Raw genomic sequence first — 12,591 nt, 5'->3', positions numbered from 1 at the left:
TTTTTCAGTGGTGCAATAGTTAGAATAACAAAATCAAAATTGTCCGCATTTTGGTGGACGCATAGCTAATTTTCCAATCGATTGCAGTGAGAATGAAGAAAATCCGTTGGAAACTGATTGAGTTGCCGCGTGCAAGCATTCGGAAGAGGATAATTATTGTGACGCTCTTGATGCCTTTGGTTTCTCAATACCCCTGTATTCAAGGTGATTGGTTTCTTGTTGGGAGTATTTCAGGACCTGATAGAAAGCACCATTTAATGAAAAAAATAGTAGGAGGGTGGTATCCAAGACACGACCGCATAGTTGACGTAGGACTACAATAATTTTATATTTTTTTTTTAAAGCTATGTTTGATTTGAGCTCGTTTTACTTTTGTAGTTTGCTTGATTTATTTTAACCAATTTAAACTCAACATCTTCCAAAAGGAAGGTATTTTGGTTCGGGTGGTAATATCAAGTATCTAGGTCGTCAGCCCGAATTCATCAAGCGACACCTTAAACGACTTGGAACTAAAACTAGTTCATTGGTGGCCATTTCTACTGTTAAGGTCGTCTTTGACCACTTAAAAAGTCAAAAAAGTCATGAAAAAAGAACCGTTCATTTTTGGCATGGTTCGATTTTGGCAACAGAAAATATTCTGACGTGTTGCCAAAATCGAACGGGGTCTGTATTTTGATTATTTCTTTGTACCACTCTACCTTAGAAGAAAAAATATTCTCTTCAACATTCACAATGGTCCAGGAACCAAATTTAGGGGAAAATTTGGGTCTAGAGCTTTATAGCAATGTTTTAGAGAAAATCTTTTTTTTTACAAAGTTACTTAAAATTATTGGAGCTATAGAATTGTAGAACAAGGTTTTCTATCTACAAAAATAAAAAAGTTAGATACTTGATAGCATTGAAAATTTTGGTCACCCCAATTTTTGATACTTTTTTAATAAGCACTTTATCATATGTAACAACTTTGTTGAAGAAAGTTTTCCTCTAAAATATTGCTATAGAGCTCTAGACCCAAATTTCCCCCTTAATTTGGTTTCCAGACTATTGATGAATACCTTTCATCCTAATACAGCGAATTTTCTTTAATACGCGAAAAGGCAACCTTCTATAAAATATTTAATTGAGTATGATTTAGTAGAAATTAAACTTCTTCCTTCTATATCTATTTGTCTTGTTAAAGTTGGCTCACTCACCGATCACAAAGCGGCAAAGATGTCCCATCAATTTTTTTCCTGCAGTTACAAGCTCGTGGAAAAAATATAGATAATGAATGACAGTTTTAGTAGAAAATGTATATTCACAGAAAATTTGAAATTGACATAGAATTTTATGAACATGTTAACATTCAATTTAGGTCAATTTAAACATTTTATCAGTATACAGAATCAATCAGAAAAAAATTGATTAGTTTCAAGATACCAAAGAACAACGAAGATATCATATTTGAAGGTTATATGTCTGTTATTTTCGAAAATAAACTGGGCAAGAGCGATGCACAACATTAGCCACGGCAATTAATGTTTGCATAGCGTTGTTCAATTACAAGTAAGGTTATGGAAAGTAAATCTTGTAAATGCAAATTCAAAAAAAAAAAAATTTTAATTGAAAAACACAAATACTAATGTCGGAACTCTAATATCAAGATGAAATGAATTTGGTTTTCCTCTATACCGCCACCGCAGGATGCAACTAATATTGTCATATTGGACTAAATTCATTTAGCTAGTAAAATATAATCATCAGTACAGCTCGTTTAACTAACTATTCAAAGATATTTACGGAGCATTTTTGTTTTCTATTGTCTTTCAAATACCATATTCAGTTATTTAAATAAATCTGAAAAAAAAGCAGAATTAGAGTTCAAAAATAAACAACGCATTTTGTTGTCCCCGGCGGCGCAGCGTATTCTGCGGTACCCGAAAAATCAAATTGAATTCTGATATTTGCTGCTATACGAAACAAGAAGAAGAAGAAGACAATTCAAACGGCAATTCGATTGTGTTCCACGCCCCACCGTGCGTCAACAGCGGCAATGTAGTTTTCACTTGGCTTGACTGCACACGAATGAATATCAAGTTTTTCTGCACTGATAGACGACGAATGACCAGCGCTCTATTCATACTATGCTCGGTGCAGTACTGTTGCCTGTGCCAGCATGTTTTCCTTCAAGACATCAGTTTTATTAACATTAACATATTCATTAACAGCAGAACGTCATACTGTCTAATAGTGGAGGTGGTTACGAACTTTCCGAGAAAGCTTCACCTTCAAGACATCAAAATAGTCTAGGCTCATGAAAACTAACATTAGTTGACCTATTGGGACGGGGAGATTCTGTCAAATTTTTTTTTGCCACTGCTATACAGGATATCACAGCATGCAGTTGGTGTCTATTCATGAAGTCTGTGCTAGGCGTGCTCGCATATGATTGGTACATTGTTGGTGAAAATTTGACCTTGAAACTTTTATTCAATTTTCACTGTTTAACAATGAAGTGATAATGAAAATTGAAGAATCACAAAATTGTCCATCATTTTATCAATCCAACGACATATTGATTATTGTGATCCATCATGTGGTTACATCAGTATAACCGTTTGAAATCTTTCATTCCGGCGTTACATCTTGGTTTTAGTTTTCGCGGAATGTATCTCGATATAGTGCGGTTAGACGTAGTCCTACGTCAAAAAAAATCTTTTACACATATGCCCTAACGTCAATCTGCTCGGAGCTATCCAACTTTTCAGTTTCTTGAAAACTTTCCCTCAGAGTGGCTCTTTAAGTGTATATAACTTAGACTACCTTAAAAATGTCGTAAATTATTTGTTTTGTGTTTTAAGCGGAAAATGTAAAAAAAAACTTTTATGTCTATTTTAGTTCTGAAAAAAAAACTGGGCTGGCTGTCTCAAAAATCAACATTCGTTGTAAAACAATCCTCTTTGTGACTAATGCAAACGCAAAGGTAAGTAGCATTGCGGTGGAGATTTTACGCCGATACAACCGAGTTCGATCCAAAGCTTGAATCCCTAGGAATGCAGCAAAATAAATATTTTGTCCGTCCTCGTCGGTACACTTTATTACTACTTAGATATGACTTTGTACTTGTTCTTCATTCAGTATTCGGTGTATAATTTTACGACCTGTCTGAACAAAAAGCTAAGATATCTTAGGAATTCGTAAATGTGATCTGAGACTGTGCTATTTTGTTTTTACGGTTTTTTAGCTTGCTAAACCTATTACTCAACATACTGTTTTGAACTAGTCAACGAGCTATTTTGAAAAATTCAAAAGAAGTATTTTCAAGAATGATAAAATACATTATGAAATTTGCCAAAGTACCTAAACTAAGCGATCACATAATTAAAATATATCATCAAAATTCAGAGAAATAGGTACTATGTTTGCACTAGAAACGACATTGGTTGAAGTTATCAGCTGCTCGCTTGCCGACACTGAGTCACTGCACCGTTTCAAGTTCATGCGAAGATTCTCCACTTACTACAGCAGTTAGTGCATTTTATTCGGCATTCAGTAGCACTATGCACTGATATTTGAGCTTTGGCCGCGCAAATTTTACTGATGACGAGACAATTTGTCACTGGCAATAATTTCAACCATTTCATTCATTCGAAATATAATAATTGACAATCACAGAGCATTTACAGCACTTTCATGAACACGCCGACATTTCGATTAGCCAATTCTGATTTATTTGCAGCAGGTGAGTAACAAACCAGATTGGTGACACTCGTTTTTCTCACCACAAATATAATAGATCAACTCGACGGAAGAGCGAGATTTTTCAACAAATCTAGTATAACCCAAAGCACAGGGATAATCGAAATTCGTTCGCCACTGCTGATTGCACAATCTGCGTCATTTTGGGCTATTATTCACTTTTTTCACACACCAGGAAAACGAAACAAAAATCATCAACCGTATAGGCAAGGAAAAGGAGCATCCATCAGCGTCGTTAATCCGCTACTCAAGGCAAAATATTTCGTCACAAAAATCTCAGTAGTGTACCCACTCCGGCTCAGTTTAACTCACTACCATTCAGCTGCGTGCACCTCAACGCGGCAATTTGTGCTACGATAAGCCGCCAGCAGCGTCGCGTGCGAACGTACGAATGATTACTCGGACAGGATAAGTAAATTACACGCACTACTGATATTGCGACACCGTCAAGCCCGACGCGCGTCCCATACTGCGCTGCGAGGTGCTAACCGACCGGCTTGCATGGCCACCACGCGGTCGCTCGGTAAAGATTGGCGAATGCAAACAGCTGTTCTAACACGCGAGAGCGTCGGTTTCGCCCTCCCAAACCACTGAACCCGCTGCTGCTGCTGCCTGGGCAGTGAGAGTCGTCGCCGGTGCGGTCGGTATTAGAAACGAACCGAGACTAAGTACTTGAGACAAGAGTATGGGGTAAAACATTTAGTTCACACCGCAGTTAGTCTAACCGTTTAGTTAGTGTACGCGCTCCCGACGGACGGAAGTGAGTTTGTAGTCAAACCGTGAGAGATCGAGAGAACGAAGAAAATGCAAACAGAGAATCGAGAACCCGTGTTGCTGCAGCAGCAGCAGCAGTGTTTGGGTTGAAAAGTTTTCCTCCGATAACGATCCGCCAGGCAACTTTCAGTCAGTGCATCTGTGCAACGAGTTTGCGACGGGTAGCACGACTGAAGAACGGAGGCGGATGGTTAACGACGTCATCGACAGTGGCGCGCTCCGAACAACACAATTGGGAGGTGTTGAAATAATGGACCCTGCGTCGTCGTCGAATATGGCAATCCGTTTTGGCAGGTCCGTGCTTACTGTCAGTCGTTGTTCGGCCACTGACCATGTGGGTCGCGAAACTGGTGCTAGGGAGGCGGTTATTTTGAACTGATCAATATTCTTCCGCTGCTATATTCTATATAGAAGGTGTGCTCAATTGTTTGGACTTTTTCTCCTCAAAAGCAGGTTAAATAATGATTACTAAAAGTAGTAAGAGAAAAACCGATCAAACATCGTACAGTTTCTTTAAATTTTACACTTTTGTCAATCAGTTTTGATAATTGTGACTTAAATTTTCCGAAATTAAGAGAAAATATCTCGGGTAGAAGCTGGTTTTGGTCATGCAGTACTTAATCGATAGTTGAAAAAGAGTATGGGCTACCACTCTAGTTTTAAAATCTCATATACTAATTTCTAACATTACACGATAACACCATTTTAAAATATAGCGAGTTAGTATGCCTATTTATTCATTATCCAATTAACGCACATCGCTAAAAATATTTCATTTAGTGATCTGCGTTGACTTTGACCAGGAGCATTCGAAGCAAACTTGCTTAAAAGAGCCGGGTACCTAGTCGAATTCTCCATGCATCATTGTAATTTAATTATTCAAACTATTGTTCTATTAGAAGTTGTCAAGCCTTGTCAAAACGAAAAATTCGACCTCTGATTGGTCGTTATATGATTGCTTCCCAAGCACGGTCGACAGAATTATAGACCTAGTAATTCGGAATGTACTATTTGGCCTATATAAGAGCCTGTTTCAGCCGAAGCCGATCATAATAATTCTAGACAGCAACAACACCAGTCCTCTCTTGGCAGCAGCAGTTGCGCAGCGGATACCAATAGCAGCGGATAGCGGCCATAGCTGGCATGACAACGGATAGCGCAGCAGTTGCAGCTGGTATCAGCATCGATAGTAGCCGGGCCAGCTGATGCAGGAGCGGCGGATACCAATGGCAGCGTATAGCGGCCACAGCTGTGGCAACGGATAGCGGCAAGAGATGCAGCGGGTTTATCAGCATCGATAGTAAAGGGCCAGCTGATGCAGTGGGGCACTACCTTTAGTGAAATGCTGTCTCTGTGCGATAGCGGGAATTGGTAAATGAATCCAATGAAAATTTGCCTTATTTTGACAACACACCAACGTTCTGGGAAGCCGACGTTCCAAATACATGAGCCGTCTAGTTTTAAGTGTTAAAACAGCTTCTTACTGTTATTCTATTACAAGGAATACCTTATTCGCACTGTTAGTGATAACACAGAAAAGCGATCGGCATTTTATCTGATATTGAGTTAAACAGCAAATTGTCCTTTTTAGGATGAAATAAATACCTAATTGAAGAGTTAATATTCTCTTTTAAATTAGTTTAGACCTTCGAATTGGGAACATTTAAGGATTTGACTTCAACTCCATGCCTAAGTACGTACTGAATTACCTTTTCCTTCAGTAATAAGCATAACACCCGAAAAGCTTTTATTATCTGCATAAAAATAAAGTTTTCGCATATTCAAACCTTCAAAATTATCAAGCCACAATTATGACAAGCAACTATATTATTGAAAATGGTAAATTCTTGTTGAAGCGCAAAATTCGTTTGATCTGACTGGTCGTTAATATGATTGCTTCCCAAGCACGGTCGAAAGAATCATAGACCTTGCAATTTGAAATGTGCTATTTGGCCTGTATAAGAGCCTGTTTCAGCCGAAGCCGCTCATGATCCTGTGAAGCACAGTTAACCAAACAAATGAAGATTTAATATTTTCTCATTCTGCGCTATAACCAAAAGTTAATTATCTTAATTTGCATGCTCATGCACACTCTGACTGTTGAAACTTGTTTGCGTCGCAAAGTGTTTGTTCTTTTCCTGTTCAGTGGGGTCGATTTATATGTGCAAATTGAAATTCGGTAATACTTTCTCATTTGCACAGAATTTAAAAAATATTCAATACAAATAATGTATCAAACAACAATATATAGTTCTACGTCAACCTTGCGGTCGTGGTTTAGCATACAACCCTTGTGATTTTTTGGCAGTCGGAAAATTTGTCAACGAACATAAAAACCTTTAAATTATCAGCATAGAACAGCTTACACCCTCTTCCAAGACGGGCTGCGATATCATTTATGAACAAAACGAAAAGGAGTGGTCCAAGATAACTTCCTTGGGGAACGCCGGAAGTGTTCGTAAATCATTAGAATGTGTGCAATCCAAATATGTCACTTAGGCTTCAATCACTTAGGTACGATTGCAGTTATTTAACCAGGCCTTCGGAAACACTTATTCTAGCGAGTTTATGGGGTAATATTCGATAGTCAATTTTAACAAATGGAGCTTTCAAGTCTGTGTATACAGCGTTCACCTGCTATTCATTTTGCTAGTGGATGAGCAAGCTCACTTATGCATTTTTTGAATACGGTAGCAGAAATTCCGTCAGGTCCAGGAGCGTTAGAGGTTTTCAACCGTTTTTAGAAGCAGTTTTTTCGGTTATCTCAGGGACGTCGTATCGACACACTTCAACTGCATCGAGGAACAGCACGTGCCGATGCTATTACAGTTGACACAGATTGATTGTCCTAACATCCTCCATCAGAACAATATAAGCGCACCCGTTTCACCGCACCAACTATAGCGCAAACAGTGCCTTTATTGGTCTTCAAAGAGCTTTCAACCGTGTTTTGGTAGTGTTCGATTTTCATCTCTCCGCTAGGGTCCTTCGATCTAAATTTGTTTCACTGTTTCGTAGTTTAATGTGCCTACTAATGTACTAGTAATCACTAGGGTAATATCTGTCTGTTGGTAAATTTGTAAATAAATAAATAACAAAAAATCAGCCGAAAGTATGTTTATTGGGATATTGGAAGCGGCAAATTTAGCTTCATCGGTTGTAGCAGCAGTAGTATTGAAAACAGTATAAAAATGATCAGCGAACATTTCACATTTAATCGGCCGGTCGATTATCTCAAAACATTTTCTTTGAAAAACTTCGACCTACAAAATTTTCGGGCTGATGGCCAGGCCAATAATGAAATGTATGAAAAATTTGACTGTATATTCAAAGAAAATATGACAGTTTTTTACGGTATAAAGCACATCTAAACAAAATCGTCATTTAGATTATAAAATATGTGGAAAAAATTGTTTTGCAGAAAATCATAGAATAGCATTTTCTTAAAAGGAATGAGAAAAATTGAATCTTGACAGTTTTATAGAGATTTTTGTATTGTATTGGTGTATGTTATTAGAAAACGAAACTTTCTGTCTTTCTCATGATGCTTCATCCAGAATAATTAATCGATCTTCGCTTGGTCAGACCATATTTACTAAACTCTGACTTTAATTTTACTTGGCAAAACTATCGCTGCGGACTCATAAAATGGTGACAACAGTAAGTACACGAGTTATTTGATTTGATTTGAATTTTGAGAGTATTGAAGAGAGGAGTTTGGCGCGCTCACGAAACTCACTTTCAATGCAGGTTACGAGGTGGTATGAAAATATTGAATAGAGAGAATCTATTCAAAAACGTGAAAGATGAATTGTTTTCCTGCTGTTATTAACCAATACCGCTTACCACGCCGCTCACCGTGCAATTCAAGAAAAACATTCGAATTGTTATTTATCGCATGCCATAAGGGACCATCCACATTCAACGTGGATTGTTTTGTGGGCAGGGGGGGGGGAGAGTGTCTGTGTAATGTTTACGGTCCAGCAGTTTTCAACGAAGAGGGAGGAAGGGTCAAAAACGTTAAAAATCTGTCCACATGGAATGTGGATGGTCCCTAAACATTATCACGCTCAAATGTTTCATCTTCTCGAAGGAAGTCCTCATGCAAAATTTCAACTCAATCGTTTAGCAGACGCTTTTGCAGAACCAGTTACAGTTACAAAATTTCATTCCCACAGACAGACAGACATTCGATGCATTCCTTCGTCGGAATGAAGTTTTGACACCAGACACCTTGTTTCCTATGTTAAACGGCGATGACCGCATGGAATCAACAAAACAGCACGCGAAAAAAAGAGTACCGATAAGGGATAGTGGTAAATTTGGAAATACTTAGATGACGTAGCATTTATAGCATTTATAGTTAAAAACATCCTAATAAATTTCGTTTAACCAAGAGAAATCGTAAAAAATATAATAAAATTGAAATATTGCAGTTAATTACATCATAGTTACCAGAAAAAGTGCAATAGGGTTGTAAAGATAGTCAATAATAGATTCTCCATCAGTATTACGTTAATGCGTCTCATACTACGCATCTTGATTTAGTCATATATCGAATAAATAATGGAACGGGAGCTCTTAATCGTGAACTTCATTCATTCAGTATTTTCGAATACTGGTTTTATTGAAATCCTCAAAAAAAGGCAACAACTTTTAGTTCAAAACTTCGCCGCTAGTGGCGCTGCAAAGTCTAACTTTTTAGTTATGCACATTAGAGAAACGGTGTCCTCAGCAAAGTTGTAGATTATCTTTTCACGAATAATTTGAATGAAGACACTTTCCTTTTCATTCTTCTTGTTTTGAAAAAATAACATTCGATATTAGACTAGCCCATTAAATTAGATTTTTGCTTTAAAATACCTAAAAAACTGAAGAATTTAGAAGATAATAATGTTAAGCATATATTTGTCATCGAAACACACAACTTTGTAGAAGACACAAAAAGATAGCTTCTACACATACCAAGTTTACGCCAAAATATGTAGAAAAATCATTTTTTGTACATCCTCAGATCACAGTTAAACAAACCTGACACTAGCTAGTGAGACTAGCCATTTTATGAGAGTTACCATCATTTTCTTTATCTATTACCAGGATTGTGTACCTAGGCCACTCTGTATATATAAAGTAAGAGTGGTCTATGTACATTGGTTAGATAAAATCGCTTATTTCGCAAAGAAACTGTTAATTTTATGTATTCCAATGTTAAAACACTTCATAACCTTTATATTAGAACTTTTTGTTTGAAAGAATCCGTTTATTTATTCAGAGATTTTTCGAAAATTGCTTCTCCTGAACAAATTTTCTCGATGGCACATACAACAGATTAACAGAGGAACAGAGCCGCAATGGCACATATTTTCTTATTTTTTTTTGCAATAACTCGGTCTGTGTAAAAACTAGCTTTTTTGTCTTCTTTAAAGTCGAGTGTTTGGTGCTATACAAATACAAGGTCTTTTTTACGCGGATTTTCAAATTTGTGCACTCCTGATGCGAAAACTACCCTGGTTCTTAGATTAACTAATTTGCGTTATCGATATTGGACCGATAACGGTGTTCGACTGGGCACAAAGGAAAAATTGAACCGGAATATCACTTCGTAGTGAAAAATCTTAAAATGAGGGTTAAATCTTGCTGAGACAAATTGTTTATAGGCAACACTTTGGTGCCCTGGTCGGTATTGTAAAAATGATTATTGAGAATACATGGAAATTTTACACTAGTAGTAGTAGTTGCGAAAATTCTCATTACTCTTATCTTAAACCCATAGTTCTGAAAAGAACCTATATGATGATCGGCTGATGATCGCACTACCGACCGGTAGCATTGAATATTTTCTTTGGCAGTACATAATAAATTTACTCTGCGCTCTGCCCTTTGGTAGCTGTGCCAGCAAAATATCCTGGAGCATACGATGGTACCTGTTGCTACCCATAGGAGTTTCTTTCGGCTTCCAGGTCTTTAAAATGTGAAAAGAAAACTATAGTTTCCTCTTACACGGACGTTTCGAATAATATATATTCTTTATCAGGGCTCTACAAGTAAATTAAGACCAAAAACGATTTTCAGAAACAAATACATAAATTATGCACATAATATCATTACCGAGAGGATCATTTTACTGTGAAGTAGTTCTTCGGCTAGAGCATAAATTGTCAAAACAGATAATAATCAACCTAACAGAACATCCAAAAATACATGTTGCTACCATATGCAAAATAAAGGTAAGATGTTACACAGTGCCTGATAGTTGACTTGTAATCCACTCTCTTTTCCTGATGTCGCGTACCGCTAATTGCTATACTGTAGGCTCTACTCGTTACCGTGTGACGAACAAGAATAAAGTTGAATCGTCTACATGCGGTCATTTGTATCGAATTGAGAGTAGTTTTTTGCAATATAGGCGGGGCGACTCAGTCTCAAGAATAAGAAACGAAACAAAACACTTTGCTGAGTAAAAACACCATGTTTAACATTGTTGCTTTACTGCCTAATAGTGAAATTAGGTAAAAAGCTACATGGTCGAGCATTCCCATACACTGTCCTGGCTATTCTTTTGCTTCCCGAGCACGGATAACGAGTGCTCGGGAAGCAAAGCAATAGCGAGGAAAGTGAATGGGAATGTTCGATCATGGAAGATTTCACCTAATTTCATTATTAACCCTCTAGTGCCCAGTGCCGCCTTTAGGTGATCCTTAGTCAAATCTCTAAAAAGCTTCAAAAAGGAATTAAAAAAATGTTTATAAAGCTTTATAGTGATTTTTTCGAAGTCCGTTTAAACATTAATTTGGGCACTAGAGGGTTAAGCAGTGAAGCAACAATGTTAAACATTATATCAAACAACTGTCACACATTTTATATATCCGCCGACATATAGATGACTAAAATGCATTAAGTAGTTCGCTTGCTATAATCGTTTGCCAGTTTCATTTTTACAAAATGTACTCTAGTAAAGAAAACGAAGACGTAGTCCTACGTCAAAAACTGTATGAATAACGCAAGAAAAACAACACATGAAATTGTTTCCCGTTTTCAGCAGATTTTACGGTCACATGAAACGGTCCTTATATAAAGGAGCGGCCAAAATTTCCAATCTGTGTATTTCGTATTTTATTTAGAGAGTTTTCAGGGTGGCCAAAAATATTTTTGATTTTTTTTCCAGTACTAGTATAATTGTCTTAGTGTTCGTATGTCAACCGCAACCGACAAGACTACTATTATGCTGGATCCTAACTCAGCCCGATTTATAGTGTGTCAGATAAACAAAAAACTTTTAATTTTCTCAGATTCTTTGATAACGAGCCAGATTATAATATAAAAGATAGCATACAGAAAAGTATTCTTATTTTTTTCTAAACTACCTGCCAGACACGGTAGTAAGGGATAAGCGGTCAATCGCTCAGGACAAAAAAATTCAAATTACTCTGATATCCTAACAAGCATTGCGGTAAAAAGATGCAAAAAAATTGCCGATTTTTCATGGGTTCACCTTCACACGCATTGACGAAATTATGCATGCAGTATCAACCATATTGACCCATGAGTCAGGAGAAAAAAATTGACGACTCTATCAGTCGAATTCAAACCGTGATGGCGAAAACAGTGAAGCTACTCCGTTCCGAAGTGTGCGCGTTCAAAAACAGGCATCTACCACATCTTGCAGCTATTGGACAACAATCAGAGCATTGAAAGAAAGCCGGTTCCGGACGGCCGACAACCCTAAGCGACAAGAAACTCCAAAGGATGCTTAAGAGCAAAACCGAGGGAAAAGTGGCTCCTTCGTGCGTGCGCTTGGCCAGGAGGTCGGTGCAACCGGCCAAACAGTGAAAATATACCTGGCGAACATGGACATACATGTCATGAAGCAGTAGTCCCGTCCACTAGTCTCGGAGTTGCAGGCGGCAGCACCTGAACAAGAAGGTCAAGTCGATTTTCCCGGTAAATCATGACGTGGCGGTGGTGATGGACGACGAGACCTGTCTCACCCTGGTCGACAACGACTGGTAAGGCACGAAGGAAGTGAGGACCGAGGTGAAGTTTATTTCAAACATCAAGTTCCCCAAGGTGCTTCTGTAG

General features: G+C 37.7%; 1 protein-coding gene across 4 annotated transcripts in view; it reads right to left on the bottom strand.

Annotated features, from left to right (window-relative positions):
• LOC129725539 (four and a half LIM domains protein 2) overlaps positions 1-12,591 on the bottom strand; it is a 356,638-nt gene that overhangs the window by 192,908 nt on the left and 151,139 nt on the right. Inside the window, exon 1 of one of the 4 annotated variants that reach the window (XM_055681512.1) lies at positions 4,051-4,209. The exons of 2 other annotated variants lie outside the window; for them this stretch is intronic. The gene's annotated coding sequence lies outside the window, so the exon portion shown is untranslated. Of the gene's footprint in view, positions 1-4,030; positions 4,210-12,591 lie in introns of those variants that run through there. One more of the 4 variants, XM_055681511.1, reaches the window with a different exon arrangement.

Source organism: Wyeomyia smithii, chromosome 2 (assembly GCF_029784165.1).
Source record: "Wyeomyia smithii strain HCP4-BCI-WySm-NY-G18 chromosome 2, ASM2978416v1, whole genome shotgun sequence".
NCBI classification, from domain to species: domain Eukaryota; kingdom Metazoa; phylum Arthropoda; class Insecta; order Diptera; family Culicidae; genus Wyeomyia; species Wyeomyia smithii.
This window is presented reverse-complemented; position numbering and strand designations above follow the sequence as displayed.